This window comes from Phallusia mammillata, chromosome 7 (genome assembly GCF_965637545.1).
Source record: "Phallusia mammillata chromosome 7, kaPhaMamm4.hap1.1, whole genome shotgun sequence".
In the NCBI taxonomy this organism is placed as follows: Eukaryota; Metazoa; Chordata; class Ascidiacea; order Phlebobranchia; family Ascidiidae; genus Phallusia; species Phallusia mammillata.
The window spans coordinates 5,081,929-5,103,020 of record NC_137258.1 but is presented as its reverse complement, the minus strand read 5'-3'; the positions used below and the strand labels follow the sequence as shown (position 1 = coordinate 5,103,020).

The following is a 21,092-nucleotide window of genomic DNA, read 5'->3' as shown; positions in this document are numbered from 1 at the left end:
CCTTTCAATGACCATTTACCAACAAACGTGAAAAATCATTTTTTAGCTTTCACGAGATTAATTTTCGCGCAGCATTACAGCAATTCGAAATCCAGGGTTAGAAATCACAAAAAGCAAGTTTACGGGAAGTGGAAAAACACAAACGCAACCATCGTAAAAAAAACGTAGGACGCCAGTATCACAAGCGCTGAACATCGGCTGTGTTGCCTAAACAGGTCGACGAAGCATTAAAATTGAAACCGCCCAGCGTAACGAGCATCTGTAGTTAGTCGTGTGAATAATTTCGACACAAGCAAGTTTTTTCATGTACAGCGTTTTAACAAATGCCCTATTTTTACAACATGGTGAACTAAATAAATATAAAACTGTAACACTCATGCAAAAACCGCACACAATACATATTGTACAAACAGATAACAAATGTAAACAACTTTATCTTAACAAATGGTCTTTGTAGTTGAAAGTTTCAAAGGGGTTCAAAACGTTTTCCCATTTCACTTGGTCAAGTCACTTCTTTGGCTATGTATCATTATTTGGTCCACATATTAAACAGAAATGCGACGAAACAGTAAAGATTGATGTACTTGCGCAAGGCTCGTTTTAGAAAAAAGGTTGTCAAGTTCAACCAACCATCAGTTCATGATCACCGACAAAAGGAGCGGCACCAATACAAATGTTAAAATGCCTGATAGTTGTTTTGTTCGTTTTCACGGTGGTAAATTTCTAAAGGCTTTTGAACATGATTAAGAGGAGGTTGATTAGAAGCCAACGGAGACGCAGCAGAACTGCGTGGCAATAAGTTTTATGAAGAGATAAATTGAAACAGCGTTACTCAAGCTTTTGTCACACTGGCTTGTTGAGCTAACCAACAGCAGTTCCAATATAATAACACGTGTACAAATCGAGTTAACCATGCAAAGTGAAAAAAAATTAGCGGATAAGCTAAGGAAACAAAGTTATGGCAATGGAGTGGAAATTAACCCAAAGGAATCAGCAAAAACTTTGCATCAGTTGGGACTTGTGTACAAAAAGAAAAGTCCAGATAAGATCAGTCTCATTCAAAGTGTGGCTTTGATGACATCAGCTGTATTAAGACAGCCTGACAATTTAAAAGACATTAAAAAAGATCTTGATGACGTGTGCATGCATATTATGACTTTGGCTAAAGCTGCAAATACAGATGCAGAGCTGCTGAGTAAAGCTGTTAAAGAAACCAAGGCACAAATTCAATTGCTTCGTGAAAACACTGAAACAAAACTTAGTGAGCTGAAACCAATGTCTGACGACTTAAAAGGTAAAGAGCTTCGTGAAATACGGAGACAGAGAGTTGAACAAGTAAGAAAAATACAGGATTATGTTGCTGAAAAGTACACTGAAATAATGAGTTTCATCGGCATATGCGCTGGTGCAACAATGGGGAAGGCGCCGTGTAGGTTTGCTTTAGTCGGAATGGGTTCGTTGGCTAAAAAAGAAGTTACTCCATATTCTGATTTTGAGAGCATTATTGTGTTGGAAGAAGGAGTTCAGAAACAACCTGATTACCCAAATATCTTGGAATATTTCCGTTGGTTTGCAACTGTGTACCAAATGATTCTTGTTCGTCTGGGCGAAACTGTACTAAGATTCTTGGCTATTCCTTGTCTCAACAATCCTTTGAATAAGGAAGATGATTGGTTTTATGACGCACACACTCTATGTGGAATCTGTCCTGATGGATTTGCTCCTCAAGCTAGCAAGAACCCGTTAGGAAGACAAACAAAGACACAGAAAAAGCCGTGGACAACTGATCTAATCAAACCAATTAGTGAGATGGTGAATTATTTAAAAACAGAAGAAGATTTAAAAAACGGATATCATTTAGCAGATATGTTAACTACAACTTGTTTTGTATTCGGCGATTCTGGTGTTTTTGACGAGTTTGTTACAAAAATTCAACAAAATCTAGCTCAGATGCCCATCTTCAGTCAACGTGTACAACGGAACATCGAACAAGACTTTGAACTATTCAATGAAATATTTTTTAAATTACTTAATGAGGTTGATATAAAGCGTGTTCTGTTAAGGAGTTGTTCACTTTTCATTTTACCCCTTGGTCATTTGCACCAAAGAATTCACACTGTTTCGATATCCTAGATGAATTGAGTAATCGCGATATTATAAACACAACATTGTGTGGAAAACTTAAATTTTCTTTGGCAGTTGCATGTGAAATGCGCTTAAGATGGTACAGCAAGACCTCAGGCCAAAATGATATTTTGCATCAAAACATCCATTTGGGTCAGTCATCGCGAATAGAGGAGCTGACGCAAGATATTGGAAACAGAGCAGTTGTAGATGGATTAAACATCACAACATCGCTTCAACAATATGTTGTTGAATGTTTCAGAAAGAAAAGAAAAAGAAAAACGATTAATTTCGTGGAATCACAAATTGGGCCAGCACGCTTGGCGAATTTCTTAAATATGTTTAGATTTGCTATCAAACTAGTACAAGAATCCCACAGTTCAGGCAGATGTTGGAATGAGCAAGATCAACGGTCCTTGCAGTTATTTCATGGGACATGTTTGTACCACTGTAGCGAATTCAAAAAATGTTTGGAAGTCTCTAAAGAGGAACTAAATCAAATCAAATCGTCAGGTTTCTACAACATGCGTGGCCATTACTTGGTACAATGCCGCGACTGCTTGTATCATTTGGGAAGATACGAAGAAGCATTAGAATACTCAAAAAAGGTATTGGTGTGGAATGAAAAAGGAGGACCATTGATACCAAGGGTGTTGATTATTGCAGGCATGGCAAGGTGCTATAAATGTCTTGGAGACAACAAAAATGCAAAAAAGTTTTTCGAAATAGCATACAAAGAGGTGGATGGTGAACTTATAAATACATGTAACCATATTCACTGTTTGGGATTGATGAACGACTACAATATAGGTCTTAATGGATGGGGTTTATACGATGATGCTCTTAAAGTCAATGAAAAAATAATGACTGAAAGACAAAAAATGCATGTAGATGAAGAAACCGACTCCATTTTAAATTTGGCAGTTTTGAACAAAGGGGTTAGTTTATGTGGTTTGAAAAGCTATGAAGAAGCTCTTGCTTATCTGGAAAAATCTTGGAAATCCGAATTTATCAACAAAAGTCAGGGAATGGGTTACATCGACCAATTGGTTCGTTGTAAAGTTGAATGCTTGACCAAACTGGGTCGTTCATCAGAAGCTGAGAACTTTTTAGCTTACATTTGGCGTGAGAAAATAAAACTGCTCCAAATGAAATATGTGACATATTCACAATTCTGCAATCATATTTATGCTGCCAAAGTAATGCATCGGTTTAATGATGTACAACTTCACGATGTAATTTGATTTGTTAAAAAATCATTTGTTTTTTTGGTAGTACCAAATCGAGTTATCTGTACAGGATACATTGTTTTCTCGTAAAAATCCTGTCTACAGTTGCACTTCCTTTATATATCATCATGCAAGAGGGCCTCTTTACCCAAGCTGTTGACCAATTCGCCTCTTGTACTCTCGCGGTTGTTTCATTTTCTTAAAAGAAGGTGATAGAAGAAGACATCTTTTAATTTTATTGCTTGGTTTATTACGTGATTCGCCCGTAATTGCATATTTTTTGACAGTTTCGTGAATACTAATGTTGCAACGTTAATATGGTAATGATTTCGATATCATTTTGTACATACAAAGTGGCAAACAACACGCTATGTTCATAATGTGAGTTTGGTTGTTATTATTAGCCGCCAAAGCTATAATTTCCTTATCAGTACGCAGAAACCTTTTTGTATCTGTTCAAACACTGGATGAACAATGCAAAGTGACCAAGTAATATTTTAATTTAAACAGGGGTTATGAATATAAGAATGCGTTGTGGGTAGTAAGCACGCACATAGGGGATCAGAAAAAGAAGGGCAGCACAAATTTTTACATAACAGAACTTTCAGTAGTATAAATACACAGCCAAGGCAGATTTGCCAATTGATACTGCATTTCTGGAATAACTCCAACAAAACAACTGTAGCTTTCAAACTAGCTTCATTTGAACTCTTTAAGAACAGAAGCCAACATTGTATGTCTTATGCTATGCTTGGGTCTTTTGGTGGTTTATCAACAAAAAGTATAGGGAAAGAGTCAAAACACCCATTTAAATCGCAAATGTATTTTAGATATTAAGAAGCACAGGTAAATGAGAAAAAACCCAGAAGGGTTGGTGACCGAACAATAAAAACATTCACTTACAGTTTAACTATTCGTAGCTAAAGAAAACAAATCCTTGTAGTTCATGGTTTGTCAAATTCTGTGAACAAATAACAAAACATGTTTTAGCATCACCGGTATTAATACTTCACCCAAAGTGGAACTGTGTAGTTAACTTAACACTAACTTAATGAATGGTTGTCAGATAGCATACACTATTCATGACTTTTAACTTTTTAACATCTGCTATTTTCTGTTATTTAAACATGATACAAACGCAACCGAAAACTCATAATGCCAAATTTAACCAAAGTGTCCAACTTTCATATAGTTCAAAAACTGTTAAAACATTTTGACCAATCTATGGCTAATGAGGTAACTGGTCTCAGGGTAAAATACAACAATGCCACATTTTACAAACTGTTCAAATCGTAACTAATTTCCACATTGTTTAAAAGTTTTTTTAATTTTAGATGGCTAGTGGGGAAAGGGTGGGGCGACAGTTTAAGTAAAACAGTCAACATTTTAAACTACATATACTGCAAGACATCACATCACATCCAATTTGTACACTGTTACAAATTACACATATTTTAGGGGTAATGGGGTAAATAGTTGGGCTAGTGAAACATAACAATTGACAACTCGAAATAGCATATTCTATAAACTGTCTAAGTTTCATTTAATTTTAAGTTAAATGTTGTTTTTTTTATTTTTAGCTGAACTTGGCAATATGTTGGTGGTTATCGCATGAGGCATAGGCTAAAATAGACACTTTATGTTTAACAATGCAATATCGTCCTGTTTATCGTCCCGTTTAATTGACCCTAAGCAGTTAGCCAGGACCAGATTATTCCCTCTTCCCTGACGCATTTCGTTTTACTGATATCCTGTTGGAACCTTTCAGATTAATTCTGATCATTTATATCACCTAAGTTTTAAGGAAAGTGTAGCTTTATACTCATTTTCGTACCGAATTTTTCAGACCACTTTTTTCAGAAAAAAAAAATTTCAGAAAAAGTTGATCTGATTGAAGAAAACCGTAATGATTTTTGAAATCAGCACCCCAAAATTAGTCAATATCAGTTTTAACATTAAAGACACCAAAAATTGTGTTGGCCAGTGTAATACTTAATTGTACTAAAAAACTGCTTCTTTATGTTGTATTTAGCCCCTAAACCTATCCCAGTGTCACTGTTATTATGGGCCCCCTTCCCTGAAGGGGACACATATTGATTTTACTCAAATTGTTTTTGTTTTTTTTTGTTTTTTTTCTTTGTTTTTTCTTTCTCTTTCTTTTTTTTTCTTCTTTTTTTTTCTCCCCCAAAGTTTGTCCGACTCGTTTATCCATGAAATGTTTGATGGATTTCGATGAAATTTACACAGATGGTAGATATAGTTATTTAGATGTGCATCCCACTTTGTTTTTGTTGATAACCCCAGTATTTACCCCGCTAGCCCCCTTTTACCCCAAAGTTTGTCCGACTCGTTTTGACATCAAATGTTTAATGAATTTAGATGAAACTTACACAGATGGTAGGTATAGTTATGTAGATGTGCATCACACTTTGTTTGTGTTGATAACCCCACTATTTACCCCGCTAGCCCCCTAAAAAAGTTTTTTTCACCCAAAGTTTGTCCGACTCGTTTTTCCATCAAATGTTTAATGGATTTGGGTGAAATTTGCACAGATGGTAGATATAGTTATGTAGATGTGCATCCCACTTTGTTTGTGATGATAACCCCACTATTTATCCCGCTAGCCCCCTAAAATGTTTTTTTCACCCATAGTTTGTCTGACTCTTTTTTCCATCAAATGTATGATGGATTTGGGTGAAATTTGCACAGATGGTATATATAGTTGTGTAGATGTGCATCCCACTTTGTTTGTGTTGATAACCCCAGTACTTACCCCGCTAGCCCCCTAAAATGTTTTTTTACCCCGCAAAGTTTGTCCGACTCGTTTTGCAATCAAATGTTTAATGGATTCGGATGAAACTTACACATATGGTAAAGATAGTTATGTAGATGTGCTTCCCACTTTGTTTGTGTTGATAACCCCAGTATTTACCCTGTTAACCCCTTAAAATGGGTGAGGTTTTAAACAGTGTCGGAATGGGCTGAAATTTGGATAGCTTGAAGAAGAGGCCATTTATAGGTGTTGATTGTTGTGTTCAACCCTGTAGCCCCAACATTCACCCCACTAGCCCCCAAAGTGTAAAACGTATTTGTATGTTATTGGGCACCACAAACGAAAGATTTCTGTGGCCCAATAGTGGTACAAGGGCAACCAGTTGTGTGTTACTTGTGTTTGTGGGTTGCTTGTTGGATGTTTTTGTGGCATGGCAGTTAGGGGGTTGTTAACAGCCCTATGTAGTCAGTAGCATTAATGGTTGTTGCTCAAAACACCTCTAGTGGTCAAACCTTTAAACATTGGCGGATTGGGCTCAAATTTTGTAGTACTATTGATTGAATTATTGTAGTTTCATAGTATTATTATTTAAGCCCAGTGCTGAACACTGTGTTTTACCTTACAACACCCGACTTTCTCATGGCAATCTCTTGAAATGCATTATTTTTAACTTTGCATGTGTGGGGACCCATGAGTTTCTGCCTGCAGAAACAACTAAGGTTATAAAAAACGCTGGATAATGTGGGACCCAATATAAAATAAGCAGAGGAAATATATGAATGTTTCAAAATAGGTTATAGTGTATAGGCAATGACAAAATGTGCTAAGCCACCCTTCTACTTTTGAATAACTGCACTTTTTATGTCCTCTATCAGTATTTAGCAAACCTGATCTACTGTGAGTTCTTGGGTTCTAGAACAATAACTACCAGCAAACAATGGTGGTTTTTGTAATTTGTCGTTACACTCCTAAAACGAACATCTGTGGTAAGTATAATTTACACCTTTAAAGGGAAAGTAAAGTGAAATTCTTAACAGATAACCAGCACATATTTCAAGAAATTACACTTGTAGGAGTTATTCATGGTGTGCTAAGGACTTTAAAATGGACAGGTCAGATATTGTATAAAAGTTGAATAGGCCTTGCACACCTCAACGCAAAAAACAACAACAACTTTATTGTCATGGTTGAGATATAACGAGTGTCAAACCACGACAAAGTTTATTGGCAAATCAGCTTTCCCAGTGTTAACACATATGACCACTAGATGCTGGCAAGTAAAAAAACAAACTACCCGCAAACTGATTGGCGTTTAGAAATGGGATGAAACAAAACCTAGAGGAACTAAATATTGGCAAAACTATATGTTTAAAAACCTATGTCTAGGCAAGGTCGAATGATTTTTCGACCTTTTGCTTTTTAAAAGTTATTGTGGAATGCAAGTAGTTAAAATAAAACAAACTGTTTTATGACAGTTGATGCTATTTTCCAGACTGAGACCAAATTGTACAACCAATTCAGTTTAAGCTACGTCATTCCATGGATATTACTTCACCGCTTGGGTTTTAAACTGAAAACAGAAATAAAAAACCTTTAGTTGTTGTTACAAGGTTCGGGTTATACCACAACACAATAAAGTGATAAACACTGGACCAGACAATGTCACTTATCCAAATATAATTTCGATATTTTTCTTGATTTCAGGCTTCTCTTAGAGTCTTTACTGACAAGATTATAGTTGTAAAAATAAATCAAAAACAGCAGGTTGGGTCAAAACAGTTAAGTAATGTCCAAGTTTTAAAACCAAGCAATAAACACCAAGGAAAAACAAAATAAAAATTGTTCTGTCACAAAATGGTGCAGGGGTAAAACGATCGCAACTTGTATGTTGTATGCGACTACAGGATTCTTAACAGTTTAAATTATGGTGCATCCACAAAAAGCCTGAATTTAGCTTGAAAAATGTTCGTGTGCTTTCCAAATCTTGTTTACATTTTTCAAAAACATTGCCCAATACTATTAAAGTAAGCAAAACTTTGTTTTCATGACTTTACAGCAGGGGGTAAGCTCTTTGAACCAATTTTAGGCGAAACAGAAACATGCACTAGATCGTTATGATCATGTACATTAAATGCATTTTATCTTTGTTTAAAACAACATCATCAAAAACACATATTCTGTTATGTTAGTTGCCAGTATCGCTGCCTTTTGATCGAAACTTAAGAAATTAAGATTTGATTTGATCAAAATAAAAAAAAACACGCCGCACTGTCAACAAGAATGATGTTTCATGAATGATGGTCATTTTAAACAATTTTACGATTCTCTCAAAAGTAGCAAGTTGAGTTGAGTTTATTTTGCTTGGGGAAAGAACACATAGCGACACAATTGCCCTGAACAATCACAAAATATAGCTGGGCAATGTTAGGACGTTATTGGGAACAAGAAAGTGGGGGGCACAATTGGTATTGGTGGATCATGCGATGCAGCTACACCGTATTATAAAGCGGTTTCACTTTTAGACGGATTCATGTGACTTTTTTAACCATGCGCAGGATATTGTAATACAGTGTCTTACTGTGTTTTATTCTTTGTTCAATAAATTCAGTTTTGTTTCCAAGATGACATAACATTTAATATGAAAGAAAACAACTTTCAAATGTGATTACTAGCAAGTAAAGACAGGTAGGCAAATATCTATGCCAACAAACTGCCACTAATTATAAGTTGGCAAATATTGACCTGGTACAACAAAGCATTTCACAACGAACTAATATATCAGTCTTAACCCAATAGTTAGCCAGGCAATTCATTCAGGTAGGCAAACATTAATAAAATCTTATGTCACATACAACGCTACAAAGAGAGTCTTGCTGTCACAAAACATGGAATACAACTTTGTGTGTTTATTAGAACTGCTTTGCAGAGGCGAACTTTGTTAAAATAGTCAAAGCTTTTGCAGCTTGTGTAATAAGAGTTAAAAACCACACAAAAGTCGCTACCCTAAAATTCCACCCCCTCAATTTTTAACTATACAGAGACCTATATTTCCACTGATTTTTGTTACAACACCAGTTAATCGCCTGTTTTTCACACATGTTTCCTTCATGTGTTTGTGGTTCATAATTGCTTTTGTACAATTGTGTTTGTAAAAAGTGCCTATTTTGGGATTTCCACACAATTAAACAGATTGTATTGTTTACCAGTATGCAATTAACAGCACTTGTCTGTATCACAAATTGCCAAACAATGCATCTGCCAAGACCTTAGCAAAAGAAGAATAAAAAAAATGACATACCCGTTGACATCGACAGCAGTCTGGTGGCACCAAATCTGATAAAGTTTCATCACACAGTTAACAAAAGAGGTTGTGCATTTCTTTGGCCCATCTGTTTCAATTTTCTTTCATAGTATTTCCTTGTCACTGCTAATGACATCATTTAACATGCCACTGGCATCTGAAAATAGACTATAGCATAAATTTTGTTTCAAATGAAAAAGTGTAATTGGACCTAAGAAAATGCAGCAAAGCAATAAAGTATGTGCACAGCTTAATAAGGAAGGAAAACAAACTTTAAATGGGATTAATACTAAGTAAACACTTCAGGCTGGTGAGCAAGATCAGAGCTAACAAACTGTCATTTATCACAAGTTGGCAAATATTGATGAGGTACAAGAAAGCTTTTCACAAGGGAACTGATTATCAGTCTCAACCAGCAGTTTACCATTCTACACATATAATGTATTGTGTCTCTTTCTGAAAACTGAATGGGAATGTAAAAACCAAGCTGTTTTATGTTTTTGAAAGTACAATTATACAAATACTTTAAACCCAGCAGCCATAAAAATGTTAAGTGAAAACCTAATAATAGAAACATTAAAGAGTCAATGTCTGCACGGAAAGGAAATAAATCCAAAAGAATCTGCAAAAACTTTGCATCAGTTAGGACTTGTGTACAAAGACAAAAGTCCAGATAAGATCAGTCTCATGCAGAGTGTTGCTTTAATGACATCAGCGGTGTTAAGGCAACCTGAAAATGTTGATGTCATCACTAAAGACCTTGATGACTTGTGTTTGCATATTTTAACTTTGGCAAAAGCCACAAAATTGGATGTAACTTTGGTTGACAATGCAGTGTCAGAGGTAAAGCAAAAAATAGAGCTGTTCCGTAAATCAACTAATGAACAACTGAAAAAATTGAAACCAATAAGTGATGATCTGGAAAGAAAAACAATAAAAAGGCAGAGAAAAAAGAGAGTTTTGCATGTGGAGAAAATACAGGAATATGTCAGTACAACATACACTGACATTATGCAACTTATAGCAAGTCATGTTGTCTTGATTATGGGTAAGCAACCCTGCCAGTTTGCTTTGGTTGGAATGGGTTCTTTAGCTAACAAAGATGTTACTCCATATTCTGACTTTGAAAGCATTATTGTATTGGAAGAAGGGATTCAAAACGACACAAACTACCAAAACATTTTAGGGTATTTTCATTGGTTTGCTATTATTTTCCAAATGATACTTGTTCGTTTGGGAGAAACAACATTGCGTTTCATGGCCATTCCATCTCTTAACAATCCCTTGAATAAAAAAGAAGATTGGTTTTATGACGCATACACTCCATGTGGTATACGGCCTGATGGATTTGCCCCTCAAGCTAGCAAGAACCCATTGGGGAGACAAACAAAGACACAGATAAAGCCGTGGACAACTGAGTTGATTAAACCAGTCAGCGAGATGGTGAAATTCCTGGACACAGAGGAGGATTTAAAGAATGGATACCATCTAGCCGATATGTTAAATAAAACAACTTATGTCTTTGGTGCTAATTCTATTTATCAACAGTTTGAAACAAAAGTTATGCAAAAACTAAAGCATCAAACAACACTCACTGAAAAACAAAACAAACAGCTGAACGAAGATCTTCAAAAATTTGGCATCAACATACATGTACTTGACAAGTTGGATGTGAAACGAATGATATACAGAGGCGCATCACTTTTTGTGGAGGGATTGGGTCGCTTTTATGGGTATGTAAAATCCACAGGGTTTGCTACTGCCAGAAACTTGCTTAAACATGGGTGCATTCATCAAAAAGAATTTGATGATCTAAGCTTTATGTTTGCGATCAGCTATGAAATACGCTTGAGAGCATACAGCAGTACTTCTGGTCAGAATGATATCATGGTGCAGAAGCATTTTGATTATGAACCTGGCATATTTGAAGAATTTACTTCCACAATTGGAACTGAAGCTTTTTTAGATTGCATCATAATATGTGACACTTTGCGCCTTTTCTTGCTAAAAGGACAAAACTCTGATGGGGAAAATAACTATACCAAACTTAAATTGGAGAAAAAAACACTTTTGAATGTACAATTAGCACATTCTTTCAAACTGTTTAACTATACCAAAGAGGTTATTAAAAAGCACAATGTTCTTTCACATACAAAGGACAAGCTGTGGCGGGTGTGGTTTCTGTTGTATGTGGACAGTTTGCGAGGTTGTCAACAATACAATGAAGTAGTAAAAGAAATAAGAAAACACTGTTCAACTCTTAAACCTTTTCAAAATTATTTGGATATCATGGCTGTTTTGGGTCAAAGTTTGCTTGAAATGGGAAATTGTAAAGAAGGACTTCGTTGGTTTATCAAAATTTTCAATCTCAACAGTAAAGGTAATCCTCCACTGCAAAAATATCAAGTTTATGTCGGTCTGGGAGATGGATTACAACAATGTAAAAGGTATAAACTGGCTTTGAAATATCTTGCATTGGCATGTCAAGAAGTGGAAAATAATAAAATCCTAAACTATCAAGCCTATTACCTAGTTAATTTAAAATATGGGGTTTGTCTTAACCTTAACGAGACTAGGAATTTCGAAACAGCCAAAAGGATTTTTGAACAAATACTTTCAATAAGACTTCAACAGAATGCAATTGAGGAAACTGATCTTTTGTCACGGGTTTGCTTATTTCACATTGGTAGAAGTTTGCAGGGCATGGGAAAATATGCTGAAGCACTAGAAATGCTAGAGAAAGCTTGGAAATGCAAGGCTGGTAGGGAAAAGTTGTTGAAGCTTCCTTATATTGTTTACACCCACACTAAACTAAAGTGCCTGGGAAAACTGCATCGTCAAGCTGACATTTTAAAATTTGTATCTGAAGAAATATTTGAAGATTATCATGAACCACAACGGTTTGTTTTGATCGTTGATTTAGTAACAGACTTTTTTATCAATTTAACATGGTTGGAGCAAGCTCAACAACTTTGCAATGCTGCGGTGCTTGCTTTTCGCAGACTTCAACAAATCAATACATGCACCAATCCTAAAATAGGTGAAAAGCTTTCAAAACAAATATCTATTTATCAACAGAAAATAAAAACATTCCAAGACAGGATAGACTACTATACAATTGATTCCCAATTTGATACAAAATTCCAAAATGACCTAAAAGATGATGTAGCAACAAGATTTCATCATTTAAACAGGTTATCTTATTGTTGGCTCAGAAAAAATGAACACAACAAGGCGGTCGCATGCTGGTTGCAAATGCTAGCATTGTTGCCTGATCTTCAAACCACAAAGCTGGAAGTTTGTACTGATGGGAATTTACTTCCTGGTGAAGAAAACCTCCATCGCTTGTATTCTGATATTGGGGCAAGTTTGCACATCTTGGGACGAAACAACGAGAGTCTTGTGTATCATAAAAAAGCTTTCAATGAAGTAAAGGAAGGCATTGTTTTATTGTACACCGACCTGTATTTCATTGACATTACCAACTTGGCAAAAAGATTTTACACACTTCAACGGTTCCATGAATGTCTTTCTGCTGCTTCATGTGCAGTAGAAATGTGCAAGAAAGTTTTTGATAACTGTGCCACCAAAAAAATGTTCATGCAAAGTGCTTTGGTTGTAAAAGATTGTGAAAGGGAACTAGGAATTGGGCCCCTATATCCTTATGACTGTTCCCCATCTGTCTTTTATCCAGTTGGCCTTAGATACAACATGAGGCCAAAACCAATTGAAGATATTTCAACTGTTCATTACCCCATCAGGCCACAAAACACATTGTTACATTTCGATGGTGTACTGCAACTGGATAACGTCTTTTCAAATGATTCATTCACTGATGAGGCTTTTGAAAGATTTGCAAATAATCAAATTGCTAATGGGCTTGGCATAACTATAAATCTTGATGACCTATAACTGTATGTATATTATGTGTCAATATCCTCAAGCAAGGATTGTGCATGCATTTTTTAATCTGTTGATGAGCAAATTTGAGCTATTACTTTGTCATCCCGCTTACTGTATTAATGTAGTAACAAAAATCACCAGCACCAATCTATAAAGACAAAAACACATAACATCTGCAATTGTATCACATCATATATACATGTAATCCAAGCCGATTTCCTTGTGAAATTTGTGTATTTAATTTTCTTTTTTTGTTGTTCAGTAGGCCCTTAATTCAGTTTAAAAAAAGCTGTTAACTGGTAATGTTTTTTTATTTAGAAAGAGACTTGTTGTTGTTGCAAAATGAGGCAATTTTACAAATGTGTATTTATTATTATTGGTCCAGTCTACTGAAGCTCACGTTTATGACACTGCATGTTTTTTATGGCATTATGACACATTCAAATTAAATACTGTAATTGTAAAGAATAAAAATGTTTGTTTTTTTAGGAAATGCTAGAAATTTTACCTAAGAACCGTAAATATTAGAAAAAAGACTTGTATCAATATTTTATGTCCTGGTTAGAAAGTAATAATAACATAAATACCATCACACATTTCTATAACTCTACAGAAAATTTTAAACATTGTACTAACAATTATGTACATTATGTGACAGTTTACTTTATTTGTTTCAATTTCCACAGAAAATTTACAATCTCCACAAAAAGTTCTATTCTTTGAAAACTGTAGTTATAACTGCTCAAAGATCTTTCAATAGAAGTGTGATCAGTAAAACACATTTTAGAAAACAGCCCAAAACTTGATGTAGGTTTAAAGGTTAACTAACATTTACCTAACTTTTAACAAACAATGACATAGAAAAAGAATTAGACGAGCCATATTCACTTTGCCTAGAGTTTGTTTTTGTATTTTGTTGTCAAGTATTACCACATATAGTACCTGACAAAAAACACTGCAATAGTTTAAATGGTACTATTTACACCACACTTAAAATATGGTAATTCACACATGTTTCCTAAAAGAACTTACCAGCATTCAATTTGTTGCACATCACTCCATAGAAATAGAACATTAATCCAGTTTAGTTTGATGATAGTGGTAATAATAGATGCGGCCAACATGCTTTAAAAAATATGTGTATACACGGTTGCACTTGCAGCAAACCATCAAACGAAACACGTCAAACGAAATCAATACACATAATGGTGTTGAATCGGCATTTTTAAGTTCAAAATCGCGACATTTGGTTCGAAATCAAAACACCCGCGCCAGATTACTTTGGAATAACCCATGGGAGATTCCCTTAGTTGCGATTTAAATATGACGAAACTCGTTTTGGCCTGCGGTATGTATCTTGCCTGTGACGTAATTCTTTGTCACAAATGTTCTTTGCAATTTTTGTTCGCAAACATAAAACCATCTGAACTTATTTTTTGAGTCAACGCCTAGCATTAAACGAGTTTGTCTGATTTGTCTGATTTAAACCCGGGATGATTCCAGGATAGAACCAAAATTACGGAACTTCACAAATCCTTTAGCTGTTTTTTCGCTACCACAGCAACTGCAGTGTAACCGAACACTTTACGACACCGACCACAGAGGAAAACATAGGTTGAGTTGATGTAGGGTTATTTTTCCAAGCAAAAGAAAACAGCAGCAGCGGCACCACTGCATTAAAACATAAGTCCCAATCCCGAAATCTCCACACAGAAAATGTCGCGAAGATGACCGAGTTGCTTACAAGGTTGTGGTTTCAACCATATCAACCACTTATGTTTTCCTAAGCAATGGATTGTAGCTGAACAACAAAACACACTTGGCAAAAAACATGGTTTGCAGAGTTCATTAGTCGGACAAGTCTGATTTGTTAGTGAAAACATTTTTTTGAAATTGTTAAAGTCCCAATCTTTATCAAACAAAACGTTTTCAAACTGATCAAAATATCGTTTGCGACATTTTATTACGAAGTCAAAAAACATTCATTGTGATTATAAAACTGATCATTTATTAAGTCGTTTTAGTAATGCAGCAATGTCTGTGGAAAAAGTAGCACAGAAGTTTCGTCAAACGTTTGTACTACCCTAGAACAGACACTTATTAATGTCACGACAGCTTTTCGATTTGATTTAGGCTTAATGACTGTGAACAGTCACGTTTTGACCAAAAATAAAAATGCTGTATCGTTTTTATTGCTATTCTCTCTGATACTTTTTGCAAGTCACTAATAGTTCAAAATTTAGACAAAATGTGGCTGTATGTGTTGTTTGGACTAGCTCTTTTCTTTTCAGTATTTGGTAATTCTTATAGTCATAACAACCAGCAGACAAATTACCTAGTTTGCCGCCCCCTGGACACCTTGTTTGAGCAACATGCTTCGTTGAACCAATCAACAATACGTGGACCTCCAGGTCGACCTGGAAAACGAGGACCTCCTGGATTAAAAGGAGCAGCTGGCCCGAAATCTGTGGTAAATTGGACCAAAATTGAACACCGTATACAAGACATAATAAACGGTATGATGATGATGGCAACGTTGCTTAATTTTTATTGTAACATAGATCAGGGCTTTAAAATTGCATTTATTCTCTGAATTTGCAGAAAAACGAATATGTACGGGTGTCATGTACAAAGATCATTGTTACTGGCTTCCACGGACTGTTGCTGCTTACAGAGGTTCTGGAGGAAAATCAACAGCTGTCAGTGTTTGCAACTCTTACGGGGCAACGTTAGTTGACATAGAATCTTCTGAAATGTATGATGTACTTTATAAGTACGTACAGAAAACTTGGATAATGTACGCCGATCGACCAACAAAGGATAGTGTTGAAGTGTGGCTGGCTTTTACTTACCAGGTAGTAAATCAATGTATTTTTGGTTTACATTTTTGAAGGGTGATTGATTTTCCCGACAAAACAAAAGATAAATAGTTTCGTGGCCGTAAAAAGGTATTACTTTGCTGAAAATACCCCACAAAAACAGAAAACTTTGCAACAAAAAAGAGGAAATCAATAATTTGCAAGTTTTGGTTGATGATTTACTGATTACATTTTTATTAACAGAATAACAAAACGCTGAGTTCCGGAGCTGGGAATGTATACACACGATGGTATGGCAGCCACCCTGACGGCCGTCCGGTCATTGCATGGCTAATATCAACTGGACCTACGCGACGTGCTTCTCGTATCGGGATGTTTTCAACAACAGAAAGTGACCCAAGCCCTGTGCCGTTCTGTCGCCTGTAAGAAGAGGACTTTTTGCGAATTTACCTAATAAAAACATTTTGCGAATTTACCTAATAAAATAAAATTGTTTGCCTTTAGTATTCGCATCTGTTGTAAATTTTACGTAAGTTTTTTTGTTTTCACCTAATGGACACGGTTTCCGTATATGTTTCTTGGCGAAATAAACTAACACCAAATCACACCACAACATTCAATAAACTGGACATAATAACTTTGTTATTGTCTTGAAGTTGGCGTGTTTATCATGGATATATTTATTTTACTTATTCTTCTGAGCGTCCGTTCTTTTACGTTTTTTGCCAGATCAGGTCACACGCAAAAATACATAATAAACAGACAAATAGCCTTCAGACGATGTTCAGTGTGTTATCCCTATTTTATCTGTGAAACGTGTCTTCTTGCAATCGGATTAACTCGAAATGTACACACACAAGTGCTTCGACGCTGCACTTAAACGAGAGTCAGATATTTCGTGACAAAAATAAACAAATGATTGTCCAAACAACGTTGCATCGGTTACCATTTATCACCGCTTTATATTTTGTTGTAAAAGCAGTCATTGTGTGATGCGGCGCCCTCCTCACATATGTTTACCCACAAATTTCAAGTTCAACATGTTTTGCTGGTCTGCCCGCGGTCTAAAAATCCAGACAACAGGGGACTGATTGGATTTTAATTTCAGACAGTTTATTTGGCCCAGTAGTTCATTTAAAAACTATATAACCTGATCATTGTTTAAATCAATTAATATGTTACTTACATGAATAGGCTTGAGGTATGTTTAAAATACGACTAGAATCGTTTCAAACATTTGCAAAGTGTGCTGTCCGGTGGCAAACTTTATTTACCACTAGGCCAACAAGTTTTTGCAGTGTAATGTCATGGCTGCTTAAATTCGGGACTTTACGAGATTTGCATCAGTTCAGCTTTGGCCGCAAACTTTATTTACCATTAGGTCAACAAGTTTTGTAATGTTATGGCTGCTTAAATTCGGGACTTTACGAGATTTGCATCAGTTCAGCTTTGGCCGCAAACTTTATTTACCACTAGGCCAACAAGTTTTTGCAGTGTAATGTTATGGGTGCTTAAATTCGGGACTTTACGAGATTTGCATCAGTTTAGTTTTGGTCGGTTAATGCGTAACCATTTTTTCTGTGTTGCCTTTGCTGTTTATAAATAACTCCAAATAACAAGCATGATTCAGTTGCTTTGGATCTGCGAAATGCTCGTTTTATTCAATATCGTCTTGTCCTGGCAGTTTTTAGTACGTCACGTGGTCACGATGGTAATCAGAAAACTTATTTGGTTTGTCGCCAGCTTGACACCTTGTTTGAGCAACAACCTTCAAGCTCTTTAAATCAGTCAACAAGAAGGGGACCCCCTGGCAGACCTGGAAAACGCGGACCTAGAGGATAGCAGGGTGTGCAAGGCCGACCCGGTCCGATTGGGCCTCTACCATTGATGAATTGGACTCAAATCGACAATCGTATAAATGAAATAATAAATGGTAAGACAATTAGACAAAGTCACATGAGATCAAAAATGGAATTGTTTTAATGTTTCCAGAATTTAAACTTCCAAAAATCAAATCACAAAAAAGTAGTTGCTTGTTTGTTGGTTTGGGTTTAGCCTTGGTGGGTGGGCAACGGATGCGTTATGCTCGCAATGAGTCCGCCGTTGAGCTGTCTGTTCGTTGAACAGTTTTTATTTGACATTTCAACTTGGACAGTTGGTGAATTGACAATTTAATTTAACCTACGAGAATCACAGGGTAAAAGCAATGCTGTTAAAGTTTCTTGCCCTAGAAAACACAAGCGACCGAGATAGGATTAAAACCCACAGCCTTGTAAACAAAAGGCGGTTGCGCTGACCAATCAGTCATCTAGACGCATGTGTAAACTATCTGCATGTTAAAAAATTTATTCTACATTTTTTTTAAAAAACTGCTGCTGCAACTATTCTGGAACTTTTTCCATTGGCAGAAAAAGGAAATTGTGCGGGTATCAAGTACAGAGGTCATTGCTACTGGTTACCGCGGACCGTTGCGAAATACGGTAGTAACCGAGGAAAGTCCTATGCTGCGAGTCTGTGTAACTTCTACGGAGCCACATTGGTTGACATAGAAACTGAAGAAATGTATAATATACTCTACAATTACATTCAGGAGGCATGGATTGCATTCGTTAATCATCCAACATACGAGTTTGTTAAAGTATGGCTGGCTACAACATATCGGGTAAACATTCTCTTATCTTTAAGCCGGTAAATTATTGCCAAGTATTTGCCACGTTAAAACAGTATGTTCATATCCACAAATTAAACAAGCTGGGACATGATTACATAGTTGTAGCTAGTCTACTTTCAAGTTGCGATGATTATTAATACATTTTGCTTTTAGAATGAAAATGCGGTAAACTCTAGAGGTGGAAATATTTACACACAATGGCATGCGGACTATCCTAACACAAACCCTTGTATGGCATGGCTTGTGTCGACCGGACCAGGACGAGTTTCGCCTAATATCGGGATGTACACAACTCGTGCAACTGACTTAAACCCTGTACCGTTTTGTCGCCTGTGAAGCTTAATTATCTTAAAATTGAATTCTGTCAAACGCACAACAATTTTTACAACATTTTTGAGAAATGCGCGAATAACAATACACGTTCTTTACTTTCTTTTGTCTCGCTTTTTAACGGGATGAACGCCCAATTTTAAAAAGTTGGTAAACGAGAGGATGACTCCAACATCCCACTGACTACTTTGATGAAAATATATACACGTATGCGACAGCTTTTTTGCTAAGAACCAAATAATGCTTGTCAATAAAACTCATCAATATAAATATGTGGTAATTGTCAATCAATCTCATGCAGAAATTTGCGTTATTGCTTTGTGTTAGTGGCACACTAAATTATTACTGATTAGTCGATCGTGTACAAATACGAAAATTTTCGTCGATCTTAACGACTAACAAGTTGGCCAATCCTGGGATTAAACATCCTCTAAACAATTAACATTAAAGTTACGTTACCTAGATTAGGACTTCTTATAAAAATCGTGAGCCTCATTAGCGCAAGATGGTGTCGGACTATAGCTAAGTTTTCGAAAAAAAGACCCACATTATGTTACATAATAAAATGCCCAGACAGAAGATGCAATATTTTGGTAACCCTGAGAAGTTTTATACTGGCCAACATCTCCAGAACTTTTTTAATGGCATGGCAGCCATCCTGACGGCGATCCTGTGATTGCATAGCTCAGAGGCCCTTCGCGACTAGCTTCTCGTATCGGGATGTTTTCAACCACCGAAATTGACCCAACCCTGTGCCGTTCTGTCGACTGCAAAAAAAATTTGTTTTAAACAATCCTGCAAATTTTGTTTGCATCCATGAAAATAAAAAATAAATAAATGGTTAACTTAAGCTACAAAACGTCAGGTTTGTGTAGCTGTGGTGCAAAGTGCAACATATGTTTTATGCAAATCTGTGTTAAAATCGAGAAGTACTAAACACTTAATATAATCAACTTAACCATAAAAGACAAGGGATATCATACGCGTGTTCAAATATGTGTGAAAAAAACACAATATTTTATCTCTAGAGTGGAAAGTATCACGATTATAACCAATAAAACGGCAAGCACTTCATAAATTCATTCGCTTTTGGGTGCCTTTCGTTGGTTTGTGAAGCGTAAACTTCAAACTACAAAGCGCAACCAACACTCAGGGCTTGTCTCATACGAAAACAACATAGAGTAATAATGAGCCCATATGTCAATACTCACAATACAAGTTGGTTTCTGCGGTTTTAGCTGTCGTAATCGCTACAACTTTTCGACTATGCAAACCACTAAAAAGTTCATAGTTTTAAAAAATTCAAATGGAAAAATATAGCAAAGTCTGATGTTTCATAGCAAACATAAACCACCTTGATGAGTAATGGCTTATGTCACTAGATGACGCAGTAGACCACAAATATCGTAAATGCAGGCGGTTGCAATCACACTCTCGTCAACTGGGACCGCGCTTTATCCATACAATGTCATACCGAGATTTAACCAGGTACGTTCTCAAATACAAATCCTAACATTTTGTATATTGTACGTAGGTAAAGGTTACCATACAAGGAAAACACTTTTTGACTAACTAAGCAAACGTAACCTGTTTTGAGTTTACGAATTGTCCAACTATTGTAATTTTATTCACGTCGCTACATGTACCTGTCGTCAGAGACAGGGTGTCGGCGTTTGGCTGGTTTAAGCGTTCCGTACTGCAAGAATACACCCTTTTTAAAACAATTGCCAAAGGATGGGCTTTATGTGACATGGTTGAGGCAGTTTAACACCAAGAATTGCAGATGCAACACCACAAGGTTTTTTGAGAAGTTGAACTGTACCAACATTAAGAAACAAATGAAGGCTAAGTAAGAAACAAGAAACAAATGAAGGCTAAGTAAGAAACAAGAAACAAATGAAGGCTAAGCGAGAAGGATTTTGGTAAAGGTTGATGGTGACCG

The 21,092-nt window shown here is 36.1% G+C and overlaps 1 long non-coding RNA gene across 1 annotated transcript in view; it reads right to left on the bottom strand.

The window, feature by feature from the left end:
- LOC145238260 (uncharacterized) overlaps positions 1 to 14,736 on the bottom strand; it is a 48,572-nt gene extending 33,836 nt beyond the window's left edge. The window contains exons 1-3 of the long non-coding RNA XR_013862091.1: positions 14,363 to 14,736; positions 9,425 to 9,584; positions 4,257 to 4,314 (exon numbers count right to left, since the gene is read on the bottom strand). This is a non-coding gene — a long non-coding RNA (uncharacterized LOC145238260). The remainder of the gene's footprint in view (positions 1 to 4,256; positions 4,315 to 9,424; positions 9,585 to 14,362) is intronic.
- Between the last annotated feature and the right edge of the window lie 6,356 nt (positions 14,737 to 21,092).